Raw genomic sequence first — 18,507 nt, forward strand, 5'->3', positions numbered from 1 at the left:
GAGTTGGATCAACGTATCGGCAGCTAGGTTCCAGTATGCGCTGAGCAAGCGGTGAAGCCCACCCTAGCTGATAGTTCCGACAGGCCCCTCGTGAGTCGGTGATGATATGTTTAGAAGAGGGATAGGTGAGAGCCAGAGCGATGGCAACCTCCTCCGCGTGTGTTGCGCTGTAGGCTTTGAAAGTGAGCCCGTTTACGGTGTTTGCGTTGTGTATGACTGCGGCAGTATACCACCCCCCATGGTGCGGGCCGGCAACGTCCACGTAGCACACGTGTTCCTCTTGACCAAAGTGTCGCTGCAACGCTTCCGCGCGCGCCTGGCGGCGACCACTGTGGTTTTCTTTGGACATGTTGCGGGGAAGGGGTCGGACCCGGAGGGCGCGTCTCCAAGGTTCTGGCACTCTCACCCTTTCCTCAATATAGTAATCGTGTTTGATGTGTATTCGGTCCAAGAGGCGGCGACCGGAATGGGTCTGTGCAAGGCGCGTGTATTGGTTAACGAGGTGGGCTTCTCGAAGTTCCCGGTAGGTATTCACCACGCCTAGGGCCAGAAGTCTCTGGTTGGACGTGGTGATAGGGAGGTCGAGAGCCCGCTTGATAACTTTACGGTGGATGACCTCGAGTTGATCATCCTCGTGTTTGCGTAGGTGCAAGTAGGGAGTCGAGTAGAGTATTCTACTCGTTACGAAAGCATGGGCAAGCCGCATTGCATCCCTGCTTCGTAATCCGCCCCGCTTGTTGGAGACCCGGCGGACCATACGGCCCACCTGGTCTCCCACCGTGCGAAGTTTGGCTATTGTGGTGTCGGCCTTGCGTTGGTGGTGTATGAAGAGGCCAAGGACGCGGATCTCCTTGGCCTCACGGATCGGTCCCGAGGGAAGACTGATATGGAGCTGAGTTGTGTCCTGAGGGGAAGGACGTACGTGCACAAATTCTGACTTAGCCGGGGCACACTGGAGTCCGCAGTAGGTTGCGTAGTCGTCGACTACAGTCGCTGCTGCTTGCAGGCATGACTCCATGTGACCCAGGTTACCTTGCGTGGCCCAGATCGTGATATCATCCGCGTAAAGAGCGTGATGTATCCCTGGTAAAGAAGCCAATTTGGGGGGAAGATGAAGAATGGCTATATTAAATAGGAGGGGAGAGAGGACCGCGCCTTGAGGAGTTCCCCTCGAGCCGATGACGTAATGCCCATGTTCCTCATCTTGTATGCGTATGTAGGCTCGACGGTCTGTAAGAAACTGTCTAACATAATTGAATGTTTTATAACCACAGTTGGTCTGACTGAGGTGGTCAAGGATTACCTCATGCTTCACGTTGTCGAATGCTCCTTTAAGATCCAAGGCCAGGACTACCTTGTCATTGTGGGGGCATTCAACAGGATCTAATATGTCATGGTGGAGCTGTAGAAGTATATCCTGGGCTGACTTCTGAGGGCGGAATCCAAACATGGTGTCCGCAAAAGTGTGCTGTGTTTCTAGAAACTCGGAGAGTCTGTCGCGCACCATCGTTTCCATCAGCTTGCCGACACAAGACGTGAGGGAGATGGGTCGAAGGTTCTCCACGTCAATAGGTTTACCTGCCTTCGGGATGAAGGTCACGAGAGCTGATTTCCATTCAAGAGGGAGAGGAGTTTCTCCGTCCCAAATGCTATTGATGTATTTGAGGAGCGTGGCGTAGGCTGCGTCGGGAAGATTGGCCAACAGTTTGACCGTAACCTGGTCACGCCCTGGTGCAGTGCCACGCTTCATCTTGCGTAAGGCCGCCTGGAGGTCGTGGAGCTGGAACGGGGTGTCCAACTGCGTGTTCTTTTTGCCTGCGTAGGAGTATGCGGCCGTCCGGGGGTCCTTGGTGGTGCACAGGTATCGGTCCCTGAGCGTGTTTGCCAGCTGTGTTGTCGTTTCTGTAAAGTTGTGCATGACCTTATGTAAGTGACGTTGAGTTTCCGTGCGTGTTTGTGTTGGATCGATGAGAGCGCGAAACAGGCGCCACGTGTTGCGACCAGACATCTGGCGTGCAGCCGTGTTGCACCTGTCCACCCAGTTAGTGTCGGCTAGCTGAGCAGCATATTCCGCAGCTTGCTCCGTGAGTTCTAGGATGCGTTTCTTGAGGCGTCTGTTATGTTTCTGTTTTTTCCATCGTTTGGTGAGGCTGCGGCGGGCCTGCCAAAGATGGAGGAGGTGGTTGTCCACGTCCGTTTGAGTTTCCGTGAGCTGTATCAGCTGTTCGTGTTGTTTCAGTGTAGACGTCAGTGATTTAGACCAGGTGTCGTATCCCGACTGGAGAGGGTCTACAATAGGTAGAGTGGTGCGGAAAGTTGTCCAGTCTGGGATACGAGCTTGTGTAAGTGGGCGTTTTAAGGGACGCATGTACACAGTTGTGTTTAATACACAATGATCACTACCGAGAGTGTCCTGTGTGTTCAGCCAGTCGGCATGGCGTATGTTGCGTGTAATTGTGAGGTCCGGGCAAGTATCTCGTTGAACAGAGTTGCCTACACGTGTTGGGCTGGCAGGATCAGTGTGGAGGGTGAGTCCAAGTGTAGAAAGAAGTTCCGCAAGCTTCCTTCCACGCGTGTCCTCTCGTGGGTAACCCCATAACCTGCTTGGGGCATTGAAGTCGCCGACGATCAGGAGGGGGTCCCGGCCTGCCACCTGCATAGCTTGTGTGAAAGTTTCGCTGAACGTGACGTTCTTAAGCTTTGGGGGACAGTAAATGTTTAAAATATGAACAGGTGGGTCAGATCGCCTTATAGGCAGCACCGACACCATTGTGTATGGGAAAGGCGGTGTTGTGGGGAGTGTGACTTCCTGGGCGGTATATTGCTTGTGAACAAGTATACATGTCTCCGGGTTGTGTTGAAATGTAGTGTAATTTGTGAGTTTGACGTCCGAGCCGGGTTCCTGAAGGGCAACCACGGCAACAAGGAACTCAAAGGTCTCAAGATAGAGGCTGAAATGAGCCCGCTTCTTGTGGTTCTTGAGACCTCTGCAGTTCCACTGTGTTAGTAACAACGGCTGAGTTGCTCTGGCTCGCGACCTAGGGTTGGAGGCCATGTTCGGAGATAGAGGGTGGGGTTGTGTTGTTAAGATTACTCAGTTCACCAGCACCCTGTGCTGACGTACTGGAGTCTTCAGAAAAGTCCGACTCATCTGGAGTCACTCTGTTAAATTTTGAGGGGCGATTAACGTCCCTAATTGGCCCTACGCGCTTGAGGACGCGTGGATTGTCTTGTATCCACTTTTGGATAATGTGAGTTACTGTTTGTGTCACCTGTGCGATGACAGTCTCCATATGACGCGCGATGGTGTCGTGGATAATTTTGGGGAGGTCGGCCAATTGTGTTTCTATTGCATTCACCTGGGTCTCCAGGGCCGCGACGCGACTCTCTACAGTAGTAGGAATCTCCCTGTCTGTTATATTTTCCTCTTCGTCGCTCAACGAGGGCTTAGTAGTGAGATTGGTTTTGAGCGAGTCAAGTTCGCTGGCTAGTTTTTCATTCTGAGATCGCAAAAGGGCGAGCTCATGCCTGAGTTTTTGTGTTTCGGTAGTGCTTGTGGCAGAAGAAGGTGGAGAGGAGAGAGAGGAGGGAGAGGAGGCGACCTCCACCCAACTGCCCACCTTGGGTTGGTTGCGTGCAGCGTTGCCAGATGGAGCGCCGAGAGCTGGAGATTCCGCCGCGCCAGGTGGTAGCGTTGCCGTTGCTGCTTTGCCAGGAATTGGCACTTTGCCAGTTGACCGGTGCTTTGGTTTTGTTGGGGTCCCCGATGTCCTGGACCCTGGTTGCTGAAGCCTGATGAATTTATCAGTGCATTCGCGGGAGCTGGTGAGGTGCGGACCCCCGCAAACTATGCACGTTGGGTTGCATTCGTGGGGGGCCATCCCCTCAGGACCAGCGCCCACGTTTTGGCCACAAAGGCTGCATCTTTCGGTGACCGGGTTGGGACAGATATCCGCCCGGTGCCCCAGTGCACCACAGCGGTAGCACGCTGGCACTGTCTTCTTGTACTCCCTGACGGGAGTCAGTTCTGCGTTATAGTGGACGAAACGCGGAACCTTCCTTCCCGCGAAAGTCAACAAGCTACGTTGGAGTTCCCCAGCTTGCGCGCATAGACTAGTTCACCGCCACGCCACTGCACACTATGTTTCAGAGACGCACTGGTTTCGAGGTTGTGCACAGAAATCACGCCGCGACACACATCACCGGTGAGCTTGAGGTGACCGCGAAGCGGCAGCGGTCCTTTGCTGGTGTTGATTTGAAAGTCCGACAGCAGTTTCTGAACCACCTCGTTATTCTGCGTGCCACAGATGATGATGTTTTGCTCCCAATTGGGGGAAATGGTGATGTCATTCATGTGCTGCCTTCCGATGAGTTGGGAAATGGCAGCGCCGAGCTCACCTTGTTGAAACGCTGCCTTGAGGGCTACTGTGATGCGTGGCTTGAGCACGATCACGTAGTCGCCAGGATTCATCCTGACCGTTGGTTTCGGCGTCCACTTGGAGACTGGTGAAGTCTTTTGTGGAGCTTTAGGAGATGGAGCGCGAGCGTCTCCAGTGGCTGAATTGTTGAGAGGAGTTTTCAGTGCAGACGCTCCTTCCGCGTTTCTTCGGCGGCGACGCCGACCCTCGACGAGTTGAAAAATGTCGGCTTGCTCCACCGAAATGGTGGATGGGCCGTCGTCTGATGGATTTGTCGGGATATACGACCACGACAGAGTCGTAGGGTCGTAGCCACATTGTTCAGGCAGCGCCATGTTAGGAGTTGACCGAGCGGCGTCTCCGCATCCAGCAGCGGCGGAGCCGCCGCCGTGAGGCTTAGCTCGTTCGCTACGTTGTGATGCAAAGTTGCTCGAAGTGGCCGAAAATTGGGCGTACCTGGGTGAGATCGGTGTCCCCAGAATCTTGCTGACTTGGCAGATGCAGTCACACAAGTTTTAGAGCAGCCACATTGAAGAGAGCACGGTTCCAGCCGAAAATCGACGGAGCCGATGAGCGTCGCGTCCGATCACTTCGCGAAGCGCCCGCGTCTCCCGCATCTTCGGAGATGTTTTCCTTCCTCTGTGGGTCGCGCTCACGCGGAGACTTCGTTGGCTTCGTGCCCGCACTGACGATTGCAGGGGGCCTTATTTATGGATCTGCGGACGCGGTTAACGTTTATTGGCAGTGTGCGTACGCAGGGTTATCGCGGACAGCCGAATGAAACGGTAATTAGCGAGTTGCGTTATGTGTGTTTTTGTACTAGCCCGCGTTATGTGAATGATAGAATAAATTATCAAGGGTGATTTGGCGCTTATTGCACATGGTGTCTGCACTGTTGAAGGCATAATAAGCCGCCGAAAAGTGAAGCGAGGGTAGAAATTGAAACGGCGATGCGAACAGGGTCCGATTACGCTATCGCTTACTATACTATGGACGGCAAAGCTCAACCATCCTCCAAGCTTTCCTTTTTTTTCTTCTTAATGGGACACTGAGAAGGCGAAGTTTGTGCACAGCTTTGCGCTTGGGAGGTCATGAGATCACTTAAGGTTTTCGTTCAAGGCAACCTTCACTTGAGGGACAACGCAGAGATAGAAACTGCATTGTGTGCGCTCCGCACAAAGTGCGTAGCGCACACAATGTGCTTCCTCTCGCGGGCCATTTCAGCGCTTTCTTTTTGTCGCTTGCGCAGTGCATTTATTTTTTCTGAACAGACTCGTGCGGCGATTTTCGTTAAAGGGCTTCTCAAGACCTTGATGTTTTACATGTATAATCAGCCCGTTGCGTAGACTGAAGCGCAAGAGGTAAGAGCAGCAAGAACGGTAGCTATAGGGACAGGCAGTTCAAAGTTATTCAGCCTAGAACATTCAAATTACAATAAAATGAACGGCTACCCTCAACTCGAGTTTTGCGCGGTCGCCTCGTCCCCCTCCCCCCTCCCCCATCTGATGTAGGATGGCTCCCCAATTTCCAAACTAACTGAAGGCTTTCACGTACAGAAAGCTTGCATGCCATAGTGCCCGTTATTTCCAACACATTAAGGATGACGTTGCGATGGTTACAAATATTTATCACACTTATAGTAACTCACTCATGTTCCTACTCGTTGCTACTCACACTCACAGCAACTCCCTCACCTTCGCAGTCTACTCACACTCATGAGTACTCACCCACGTTCGTACTTACTCCTACTCACATTCATGACCTCTCACTCACTCCTAATCACACTCATGAATACTCACTCACGTTCATACTAACGAATAATCACACTCATCAGTACTCACTCATGTTCAAACTCTTGCTCACATTCATGAGTACTCACTCACGTTCATACTCTCTCCTTATCACACTCAGAGTACTCACTCACGTTCATACTCACTCCTACTTACACTCACAAGCTCTCACTCATTCCTACTCACACTGATGAATACTTACTCACGTTCATACTCACGGATACTCACACTCATGAGTACTCACTCACGTTCAAATTAACATCTACTCACACTCATGAGTACTCACTCACGTTCATACTCACTCATACTCACACTCAAAGTACTCACTCACGTTAATACTCACTCTTACTAATACTCACAATACTCACTCACATTCATACTCAATTCTACTCATGCTCAAAGTACTCACTCACATTCATACTCACTTATACTCACACTCAGAGTAGTCACTCACGTTCATACTCACTCCTATTCACACTAAGAATACTCATTCACGTTCATACTCACTCCTACTCACACTCATGAGCATCCACTCACGTTCATACTAACTTCTACTCACACTGAAAGTACTCATTCACGTCCATACTCACTCTTACTTATACTCATGAGTACTCACTCACGTTCTACTCACTCCTACTCATACTCATCAGTACTTACTCGTACTCATACTCACCATGTTCAAATGAGTATGAATGAGTGTGAGTGAGTGTACTCATGAGTGAGTATGCCGAGCTATGCATTGCATTGCTGAGTAACTCAGGGGACGAATTGCAACTCATGATTACGGAGTTAGTCAAGGAGAGCAGAAAGGCGGGTTTTAAAATTAATCTGCAGAAAACGAAAGTAATGTACAACAACCTCGGAAGAGAGCAGCGCTTTGAGATAGGTAATAGTGCACTTCGAGTTGTAAAAGACTGTCTACTTAGGGCAGGCAATAACCGCAGAGCCAAACCACGAGATTGAAGTAACTAGAAGAATAAGAATGTGGTGGAGGAGATTTGGCAAGCACTCTCAAATTATGACAGGTAGATTGCCACTATTCCTCAAGCGGAAGGTATATAACAGCTGTATCTTGCCGCTATTTAGCTACGGAGCAGAAACCTGGAGACTTACAAAGAGGGTTACTGCTTAAATTGAGGACGAGGCAGCAAGAAATGGAAAGAAAAATGGTAAGTGTAACCTTAAGAGACAAGAAGAGAACGGAGTGGATTAGGGAACAAACGAGGGTTAAGGATATAACAGTGGAAATCAAGAAGAAGAAATGGACATGGGCCGGGCATGTAGCGCGTAGACAGGACAACCGCTGGTCATTAAGGGTAACTAACTGAATTCCCAGAGAAGGAAAGGGAGTTAGGGGGAGACAGAAGGTTAGGTGGGCAGATGAGATTAAGAAGTTAGCGGGTATAAATTGGAGCAGCAAGCACAGGACCGAGTTAACTGGCGGAACATGGGACATGCCTTTGTCCTGCAGTGGACGTAATCAGGCTGATGATGATGATGATGATGATGATGATGATGATATTGTGGTGACCACATTTCAGACCTGAAATGATCGTTTTTTTTCTTTAATTGTAGGAGATAAGTACCACAGGGAGAGCTCTGCTGACGATGACCATATCAACTTGACAAGTTTCTGAAAAAACTACTCTTTTTTTGTGATTTCAGGAGTGATATCATCATCTTGCGCTGAAACTAGATATATTATTTTTAACTTCCCGTGAGGTTACGAAGAGGCAAGGGTTCCAGGGAAAGCAGAAAGTCAGACAGTCAGATGAGATTGAGAAGACACTTGAGGATCATTCTTGGCCGATATAAGTGCAGTTAAGTTTTTTTTTCTTTTTCTTTCATTTAATACGGCAACATATAATTTATGTTACTGTTGACTGTATGCATCAGTTGCTCTTCAAATAGTTAACAACACCGTATATGCGCATATGTGTGATTGTCGAAGACGTTTTTAAATGTCATGTTCTACCTAGTTGTGCTATTGTGTTCTACCTAGTTGTGCTACCTAGTTGTGCTAGTTGTGTATATTGTATATGCTATGGACTTCGTCCGCACGGACACTTGTACCCTATGTGCACTGTCGCAACATCGCTGAGAACAGGAAGAAACCCAGAAATACAGGGCAGAGCGCTGTTCCTTCCTGTCCTCATCGATTCTGTGCTACCAAAGTTTAAGATTATGAACCAACGCATTCAATTGAAGTATATATGTTAGACACCTCTAAGGGATAAGGAGTAGCCGGCGTCGTGTTTGTGCACCAACATCTCCTTACGTCGCGTCATTAAAAACAATACTGCGAGGACAGCGCGGCCGCAACAAGCACAGGACAAGGTTGGAGGCCTTGGACCTGCAGTGGGACTAGTAAGGGTGGAGAGCTTGATCATGATGGAGTCAAAAACGCCCGTAAAATCTCAAACCTGTTGCTCCTCAAACGCTTTCTTCCTATATTTTCCTTTGTATAATCTCTTTGTAATTTAGCACTGCTGAAATTTGAGTTTGTTGGAAATGTAGCGTCGACAAAAAAAAAGCTCTCGATGAACATGTACACCCAAGAGGACACGACACAGGCGCCAACATCCAACAAAGTCTTTCCGTAATAGTTTACTCATATTGCTTGAAGAAAAACATCACAGTATACATCAGCACCTCTGTTGTGTCCTCTTCTTGAGTCCCGATTCATCCAGCGCTGTTTATTTTTTCTAAACGACACCTCGCAATCCCATTGTAATCCAGGAGGTTACGTATATGTCTTCTTATCAAATCGGCGCCGTGATTGTATGCTTAAATTTCAATACGAAAGGTTAGAAGGTGCATCGAATCTAAGCAGCTTTCTCTATGTGCTGTGAAAGCGTGTTCGCATCCAGATATTTTTCCCCTCTTGTAGCTAGTGCAGCCACTCTGCCCATGTCAGATTCTTCATGACGCCCTATCGTATCATTGACTGAACTAACATACTAGAATGCGCAGGGTACGCCTCAACCCCAGGTGGCCGAAATTTCCGGAGCCCTCCACTGCGGCGTCTGCCATAACCGCATGGTAGTTTTGGGACGTTAAGCTCCAACAGTTATTAACATTACACCACGTCTTGGCATTCTGTTTCATTTCTTGGCGAAGAAATGAAAGCTAAAGAAACAAACTGTAATATCACGCAAACAACGGCGAGCGGATTCAAGAGCAAAGCAGTTAGGACACGCAAAGACGAGTGCAAACAAACTGTCATTCTACAACTGAAGTGAGCCGCTCAGGCCCAAAGGAGCACGAACTAAAATAAGAGAAGTTTAAAAGCTGCAATTATTGTCGGAGTCTTCATTCGCCATGTGAATGCAACTCAAGACACCCGCGTCTTACGTCGAAGCGCGCTCTGAACTCGTGCTTTATTACGCAGCGCCTCCACCAAGCGTAGGTGACGATTACAGCGAGTTTTACCCATGACTTGAGGTCTCCTATAGGTGCATTGGGAAGGCCATTTCTGTGTTCGGAGGGATAGAAGAGTTTGAGATCTGGTTGGGTCAAACGCAGGAGGTGTTGGCAAAACGCAAGGGACTCCACACGAGGCGAAAATTCAAATTAGGCGAGACGTGGTCCCGACGACCCATTTCGCACGCACAAACTTGCCCACTGCAGTGGTTTAACGGTGCTCGCATGTGAGGACGCGGAGCTCTACAAGTATACTTACTACAGACTTTGAACAAGGCGACTAAGGACAGTGAGGTCAACAGCAGGGTCTACCCCCGTCTCACGTCAAGCTCTTCCGGGCTCACAGTGTTCCCCCCTTTGCATGTTGCAAATCGGTTTCTATCCCAGCTAAGCCAGACTCAGTATTGGTACGTGGGCTCCTACGAACTCGATCTGCCGGATTGCGCAGACCCCTTCTGCATGCTCTGGTGGTGTCCCTCGTTACAGCACAACGATCGTCTCACCACAGAAGCGGAGTGGGAGGAAGCGCTCAAGAGTTCCGAGCTCACCGCTCGCTGCGGGCCGTCCAGAATGCCGGCGGCGTGGTGGTCAGCTATGGCCAGCTGTCCCAACGTGGGAACTGCCAGCCGTGGCTCTTCACGTGTGAGAGGGCTTTCCGAGTCACCCCTCTATAGAACTCCATGATGTAACAATGTTTGTCTGTAATACTGGGTCGCGGCCCCACACTGCGTCTGCGACGTGTAGTTGGTGACATAAGACGTCTTGATTACCCGTGCCAGGTTTTGATTTTCGGGTCTTAGGATGGCGCGAGCGCGACAAGTCCGTGAGTGGTATAGGTTCTGCGCATGCGCCTCTTTATGATTACGTCACAAGCAAAAACTGGCCAACTACGTGTCACTCGTCCATCCCACTGCAGCAAGCGAGCTTCAAGTCGACATGTGGACCGCTGCTGAAGCTAACATCTTCCCCCATGTTTCAGTTTTGCGAGATTGTACGCGCATCGTCTAAAGTAGAAACGAAGCTATAGTTGAAAGCCGCATCCACGGTCGCGCATAACACTGTCGTAGCGGCTGCTCAAGTCTGGAGAAACGCTCGTGGTCTTCGTGCGCAGTCGAAACAAAACTGCTGAACACTGGTGCTGATGTATAGCGAGGCTCAATGATGGATGGAGGCTACAAACTTTCGAAAGGATGCGAAGCTGCTGCTTGTCGCAGTTTTCACTGGTCACTGCCTACTCGATCACAGATAATGGCCATGCAGTCCGCGTGCGCCGGGGGAAATATAAAATCAAAGGTGTTTTCCGCAGCCACTGAAGCCTTGGTCACCAACAACACGATTTCGGGAAGATTGCAGATGCATGGTGACGACGACTTTTTGAAGGAACGCTGCCGTTTCGGTCGTTCTCGAACCCCGTTTTCGCTCCATTGTGCAGCGCAGTCGCGACGCTATACGTGCTCTGATGAATTTCTGAATTAGCAGGTTTTGTCAACTGATAACAAATTATGGGAGTTTGATGCCATCAAAGAATGCATATTCTGGTCAGAACCCCAAAAGATGTCCTGGTTATCCAGTTTTTCTTATTAACAGTGGTGGCATTAACGAAAGTTACTGTGTTTTCATGCATGCCGGCCAACTTTCTGCAGAGCTCTCGAAATCCTATAAATGTTATTCAGCAATCATTATGCGCACCTAAAAATGAGTCTCTAAGTTTCACGCTTTAATACAATTGGCTGTTCAAAACGCAATTTTTTATTGTTTTCCTCTTTTCCAGCATCGGGCAGAACTGAAGTTAGATGAAGTGGTGACAAGAAACCCGCAATCGGGGAACAAGATGTGTCAACAGGACACCGCCAGAATCGCCCCTGCATGCACCGATGCAGTGGCAAGAACTGGTTGCGGTTGCACCTCCTCCGATTCTTCAAGAGCTGCAATAGAAATGCTCAGCAAAGTTGCACCGTACTTGTACATGACACTGCCAGCGACGATTTCATATATTTTGCATTGTGTACTTGCAAAAAAAAAACAGGAGTCTTCCGTTTGACATGGCCTAATGTCTCAGCCGAGAACGGACAACATGGTTGCCCTAATCGTGATGTGAAGGAAATAACAAGCCCAGTGTCCTTTCCATACAATAAACATACGATGTCTCATTGAATAGGAAAATGCTTGAATACTCTTCTGCCTACCACGGTGGCTCCGTCGTTAGGGTGCTCAGCTGCGGAAGCAAAGGTCACCGTGGATTCGATCGTGGCGGTCGCATTTCGGTGGGGCCGGAATTGCAGAGGCCCGTTTACTGCACAATGTCAGTGCTCATTTTAAAGAAAGTTATGGCCGAAATTTCCAGCGCCTTCCTCTAACAGCATCTCTCATAATCATATCACGATTTCGGGACGTTAAACTCCAAATAATATTAAAGACGATAGTGTTATTTCGGGATACGTGAAACCAGAAATTTTGGACCGCTTTTCTGTCTCACGAAACGATTCAACCATACGGCCAAAGCTAAAGCGCTTGCTGAACGCCCATCTATCTTGCACTGGTGGCTGCGTTCATACTTGCGAATATAGTCGATCGACTAGAGAATATTAGGCATATCTGAGGCGTAATATCAATACGTGTGTATAAGGTGATGTGTTCCATTTAACGACAATACACAGACACGTAATTTTAAAGACCCTAGCGCTTCTTAGGCTGCGCTGAAAATGCGACGTTATGCACGAAAAAAAAAAAGGCCAACGGAAGACATTTGCAGTGTGTGACGCAGATACGCCACCAATTTCTATTATTTAATACTGATCTGATTCGTAAGGATTTATCCATGGTTTGCGGTGCCTTGCACTCGCTTTTTGTGAATACGCGTATCATTCGCGTAGCGTCTGCTGCACTGTCTTCAATGCGATATGCAGACGTTTATATGCCGCTGGAAAATTCACATGAGTTGCGAATGCGCGCAGTCGAAGACGACATCACTGATTGATTGATTGATTGGTTATTTGATTGATATGTGGGATTTAACGTCCCAAAACCACCATATGATTATGAGAGACGCCGTAGTGAAGGGCTCTGGAAATTTCGACCACCTGGGGTTCTTTAACGTGCACCCAAATCTGAGCACATGGACCTACAACATTTCCGCCTCCAGCGAAAATGCAGCCGCCGCAGCCGGGATGCGAACCCGCGAACTGCGGGTCAGCAGCCGAGTACCTTAGCCACTAGACCACCGTGGCGGTGCTACATGAAGTAGTTATGCAAATGATGGGTCTTTTTAAAAATCATTCAATCGCTCAAACTTGCTAGAATGAAAAACAAAAACTGCCGATTTGATTGATAATCGAACGCCTCATATACGTTACGCCTCATATATGGGACATGTTACGCCTCATATATGCGCCATCCGACTAGCGGGAGTAGGCACCGCATATATACGAAACAGTAGAAATGAAAAACGAAGTTATAAAAAATTGGCAGATCGCCCTGCGGTGGTTTGCGCCAGGACACTCAGGAACAACCAACCACGTGCAGTGGGAATCGATGATATGCGAAGCACGAATGAGGAAGGTTGATATGTCACTTTAAAATCAGCACAACGTTACGAGGTTGAGGTAAATGATGCCGTATATGACTTCCGCGTCATGATTATCATGTTCGCGCCTGGCATTTTTGTTCGTCGTCCATTCACGTCACGCAATGTCAAATTTGGTATATCTGAAGCTGGCGAAATGGCCGCGAGCACGCTATGAGTGTAGCATTTAGTGATGTTTTACATGACACGCATGTCATGATTATCTTGTTTGGACGTTCCATTTACCTTCGTCGTCTATTAACGTCGCGTAACACCAAATTTGGCATATGTGAAGCTAGCGAAACGGCTGTGACCGCGCTATGAACGTAACATGTCGTCATGTTTTACATAACATGCCTATCCTGATTATCATGTTTGGACGTGTCGTTTACCTTCGTCGTCCATGCACGTCTTGTAATAGCAGATTTGGTGCATGTGAAGCTAGTGAAAAGACCGCGAGCGCATCATGAGCGTGGCGTGCAGTCATGTTCTTACATGACACGCATGCGAAGATTTCCATATGAGGGCCTGTAAATTATGTTCGCCATGCAGTCACGTCGTACCATACTAGTTCTACGATATTACATGTGAACGAAACGACCGCATGAATAACAAGACCATGACATGTAAACCTCAACATTCATGACATACATGTCATGATTTTTATGCTATGACTATAGTCAGTTATGCCCATCATACAGTCATGTTATGCCATACCAAATGTGGTATATCCTTTATCCAAACGGCGAGAAGAGCTAAAAGTCGTAGGCAGCTGAATAGATAGATAGACAGATAGGGTCAAACTCGCCGAAGTTCGCTAAGAAATGCTTCGCATTAAGATATGAAAGATCCTGGTTTATAAACACCTCTCGGACATTACATCACAGGCCTTAAGCGCGTGGATGTACAGCTTCTTGTATTTTTTAAAATCAGAATGACGCCCCTTACAGCTAAATCCATTATCAGACACGTGACTAACGGCTGAGTAAGCACGTGAATTAAAGTCCTTGCGGCGAGGCATTGCATTGCAATCCACTGCCAACGCTTGAAGGAAGCGGAGCCTGTCGCCGCACTCCTGAATAAAAAGTATGTTCAAACGCCCCATCGGCCGGGAAGCTTTATAAGCTCAGGTTCGACATCCGACTTACGGGAGGTGAACGCAAGCTGCTTCACTTCACCCTTCCAGGTCGCATCTTCGCCGCGCGTAGGAGATACGACCGACGCTTCCGTCACAACAGCAAATACACCGAGGGTTCCTCTCTAGCCATAGGCCAACACTCCACGAAACATTCAGCTTCCATAGGCGCCTTCAGGGTCACTGGCAGCCATGGCGTACGTGGAAGTGCTGTGCTCCCACCTTTCAAGGGTGCCGCAACACGAACTGCGATGCCTGGACAACGACGGCTTCACCGACCTTCCAAAGCTCGCCGACAAGTCTGTACCAGAAGCAGTCAGCGCGGTTCGCGTCCATCTGGAATCCATAGCCACTATGCGCGACCGTCTGTACTGCGCAGCCCACTTATTCACCTGTATGGCCGGCCTGGGCGTCATAGGGTCCTGGGTTCTCTATCGCGCTGACCGTAGGGAGGACCCCACTGATATCGTCGGCGACATCCTGAAAAAAATGCGGCAGAGACGCGTCCACGGCGTGTTCGCCAAAGCGACGGAAAACGTCTGTTGCACTTGCCTGCTCGTCCCCGAAGAAGAGAGAGGCAGGGACCTCAGGCCTTACTTGTTCGTCGACTGGTACACAAAGCCCTGCGTAGCCATACACGAGACTCCCGACATACATTCGCCGTTACTCGAAACCGTCCTCCGACAGACGTTGGGAAATCCGCCACGAAGCTACCGTTGCGGCGTTTATCGAGACCTGAGGTCGCTGTATGCTGGCGTCCTCCAATTGTTCCCGTGATGCAGCCGCCGACTCCCTCCCATGCCATCTGCGGGCAACGCGGTGAACTGTCCCTCCTTTTTCGGCCACCGACTTTATACCGTAAGTCATTTTTGCGGGCTATTCTCTTTCTATGTCTGGCGTAGTTGCTCTGCCAAGAGAATTTAAGCCCGTGATCTCTGTAGCCAACGTCACAAACAGGTCTGCTTTCGCGAATAGTAACTGCCTAGATGTGGCTAAACACGTTCATTTTTAATTTTACCGTTATTGATGTAGCGTTCCTTGGACAATCCTGAATTTAACTATCAAGCTTGAAAAATTATGTGATGCGGTTTCTCTGATTTATACACTTCTGCTTAATTGAAAGTAATGCTCATTGAACAGTCGTTGCTAGTAACATCACTGGTAACTTGGTTCCACGGCCTTAACGTGGGAACACACAGCGATGCTTGCAAGCCCGACGTGGTTTTATCTGCGCCCTTGAATTTAACACTGCTAATTTCCGTAATGTCGATTACCAGTAGCGATTTGCTTGGATTCATAACTGCCGTAGTCGGCTTATTGCGTTATCCACCGTGAATAACTATTTCGTTTGTGAAACAATTCTTCATTCGTTTCTTCTTTCCAGCATCAAGACGATGTCGTTTGACGGACCAAAATTTTTCATGAACCGTGCAGTTTGCCGAAACCACTCGACGAATTACAAATAACCACGCATCCCCATCGGAGACTGCAGCCACGAAAATCTTGATAAGTACCACACCTGTTAAAGCTGTAGTGACAGCTGTGTTGACCATTATTTTACTCAATGTTTCATTCTTAACCTAAAATTTCCACTTTCCTTTTAGCTTCATACATTAAATTTCTTGCCGCGTTCCTCTTCGAGCGCCCCTTCTGTGTGTGTGAGCACCACCTGGAAGAGAGAATCATCCTATCCGTTCACCATCTGTTGTCACCTGCGTAGTAGAAGATCTTAATCTTAGCTGATTGACGAGGCCTCGACAGAATGGCTTAATGCTGTCTATGTACATGCTCCTTCTTAACTGTGACGAAGGCGATGAGAAAGGGACTTCGCACTTCGTGTTTTATGAAACATGTTGGGTCTTATGCAAGCCGACACATCCTGGTATCGAACAGTCGAATAAAAGAACTTTTATATGCACCCATGCTTTTTGGTATATTTGCTTCCCAACTGTGTCTCTTGTGGCCAACCAAATTCAAGCATTGTTGATATTTCTACTCTTCAACATACGCCATCAACCTCCCCCCCCCCCCTTTGAGCATGCGTGTCATTCCTCAACAAGATTCACGACGCTTCGCACTTTCCTAGCTCGGGTGACAGCGCAAGGTCTACGAAGTTGCATCTGTTCAAGCAGGATAGCCGAAACATCACAAGCCAGAAATGGTGGGCCTTGCAAACAGTGAAACGCCACAAATGATTTTCTTTTGAGCGAAATATACTTTCTTAGTGCGCAGAACGTTTCAGAAAGAATTCGCATGGGACAGAGCGCACACTTGCAACCACTTTATTGCACAGATGGCGGCCGTATATATAAAGCCAAGATTTCGAGAAGATGACCCACAGAAACGAAAAAAATGATGGCGCATGTGCCACAACATCTTATTGCACGAATCTTTAAATTACGTGTAAGTTACAAGATACTTGTACTCATTATCCGAATGGGGCACTTACACACTCGGTTACGTCTTGCGAACCAAAAACGCTTCATTTCCTGTGCCCTCTTGTCAATCTTGCCATTACTTCGCATTCATCAAGCATCGGGGTGCACTAACAATGGGCACAGTCATTTTCCAGGTGGCTGCCCACTGATCCGCGCTTGAGATCCACGTACTCCTTAAGGAGATAGTTCAGACATGCAGCGCCCCGTCTGATCGTTGTAATATCGGCCACATGATAAAGCAAATCGATATACAACACCTACATTACATTCTACGAACATTTTTGCAAGCTTCTTATAATACCCTATACCTGAAGATCCTTCGTTTTTCATAATTTTGTATAGAAACCCTGGATGGTTGTTGCTGCGAAAACAACCTCCACCCTAGTTTTTTTTTTTCAAATAATTCTTTTTAGGCAGTGTGAACGTTTGTGCATATAAAGTATGGCAGAAACTTTCGGCTTTGGCTGTTCCTGAATTGTGTGCTTCATAATCTTTCCCTGCTTTATTTAATTCAGAAGTGACTCTTCTGTGCCTCAGAGCAATTGATAAGGAAAGCCTGCTTTCTTATGTCTGTTAATATGGTTGCCGAAGCTGCTCTCAACCTGGTGAAGACAGAGCCTTGACACTGATGCCATCTCGCGTGCTTTCACAGTTCCTCACTCAATAAGCGTAGAATGCGCTCAACTAAAATGTATCAGGGCTTTCTGGTTCTGGCAGATACATCTTTCAGGTTCTGGCAGGTTCTGGCAGAAGCTCTAGGTCTAAAGTTTGCTATTCTCGGGAAACTCCGCCGTCAGCATGCAAATTAGTCATGTTATCGGAAATAATGCTCAACTCTCATCGGCGTACTGCCGTGTGTCACATTGTTCCGCATTATAAATGACTAAGAAATCATTAGCGTAGAGGAATACCTTAACGGTATTTGTCCCAGCAAGCCTCGCTGTATGCATTTGTCATAACGAGCTAATAAAATAGCACTGAGTACTGGAGCTATAAACATGACCCAATGCGCACGCCCTGTCTTTGAGTGTACCATTTGTCATTTTCTCGTGATGAAAGTCGACTGCGAATAAAAGTTCAGAAGTTCAAGAAAGCTATCTACGTTAGTTCCACAAAGTCTACAAAAATTATTCCCACCACAGCGTTGGATGCAGACTTCAGCTCCTCGCAGAAAATGTCCTGAGGTAGGGAATAAAATAAGTCTTTAACGTCTACTGAAAACGCACAAGCACTTTGAGGGCGCTCATCTCCTATAAAGTCTAAAACGTCCTGGGGATTTTACGAGGAACGTATCTTCAATGGTCAAGGCATTCGCAGATGTCGTCCGACAAGTTTCTGCCTAGAGTCATACTCCGAAACAGACATAACTTCTTGTGGGTTTTGGCCGTGAAGGAGACAGAGAGACCGGCACTTTTGCACGTCCTCCCGGATAGGGCCAACCTAATGAGTCTCTCGCTGTTTCATACAGCCTTACGGCTTCTCGTTTTGCTTTTGCCGGAGCTACTTTCCGCAGTTCTCTGAAGTACCCTGATAGAGCCGCTGCAATCTTTTCTTCGTACAGTGGTTCGGGAACCACGGCGAATCCTCCTTCCTCGTCAGACAGGAGTAAATTGATGTCCGCTTTTTTAGGAGCAGACACGACATGCCGAATTCCTGAAGTTTCTTCTCTCGCGGGTTCCTTGGGCAGACGCTTGACTCCTTGTCGGATGCAGCTCTTCATTTCATCAGCCCCAGTTCCCCA

The 18,507-nt window shown here is 48.3% G+C and overlaps 1 long non-coding RNA gene across 1 annotated transcript; it reads left to right on the forward strand.

The window, feature by feature from the left end:
• Positions 1–14,315: 14,315 nt before the first annotated feature.
• Positions 14,316–15,814, forward strand: LOC142768555 (uncharacterized). The gene is made up of 2 exons (XR_012885333.1): positions 14,316–15,186; positions 15,713–15,814. It is a non-coding gene; the product is annotated as an uncharacterized LOC142768555 (long non-coding RNA).
• Positions 15,815–18,507: the final 2,693 nt, after the last annotated feature.

This window comes from Rhipicephalus microplus, chromosome 8, assembly GCF_043290135.1.
Source record: "Rhipicephalus microplus isolate Deutch F79 chromosome 8, USDA_Rmic, whole genome shotgun sequence".
Taxonomy (NCBI): Eukaryota; Metazoa; Arthropoda; class Arachnida; order Ixodida; family Ixodidae; genus Rhipicephalus; species Rhipicephalus microplus.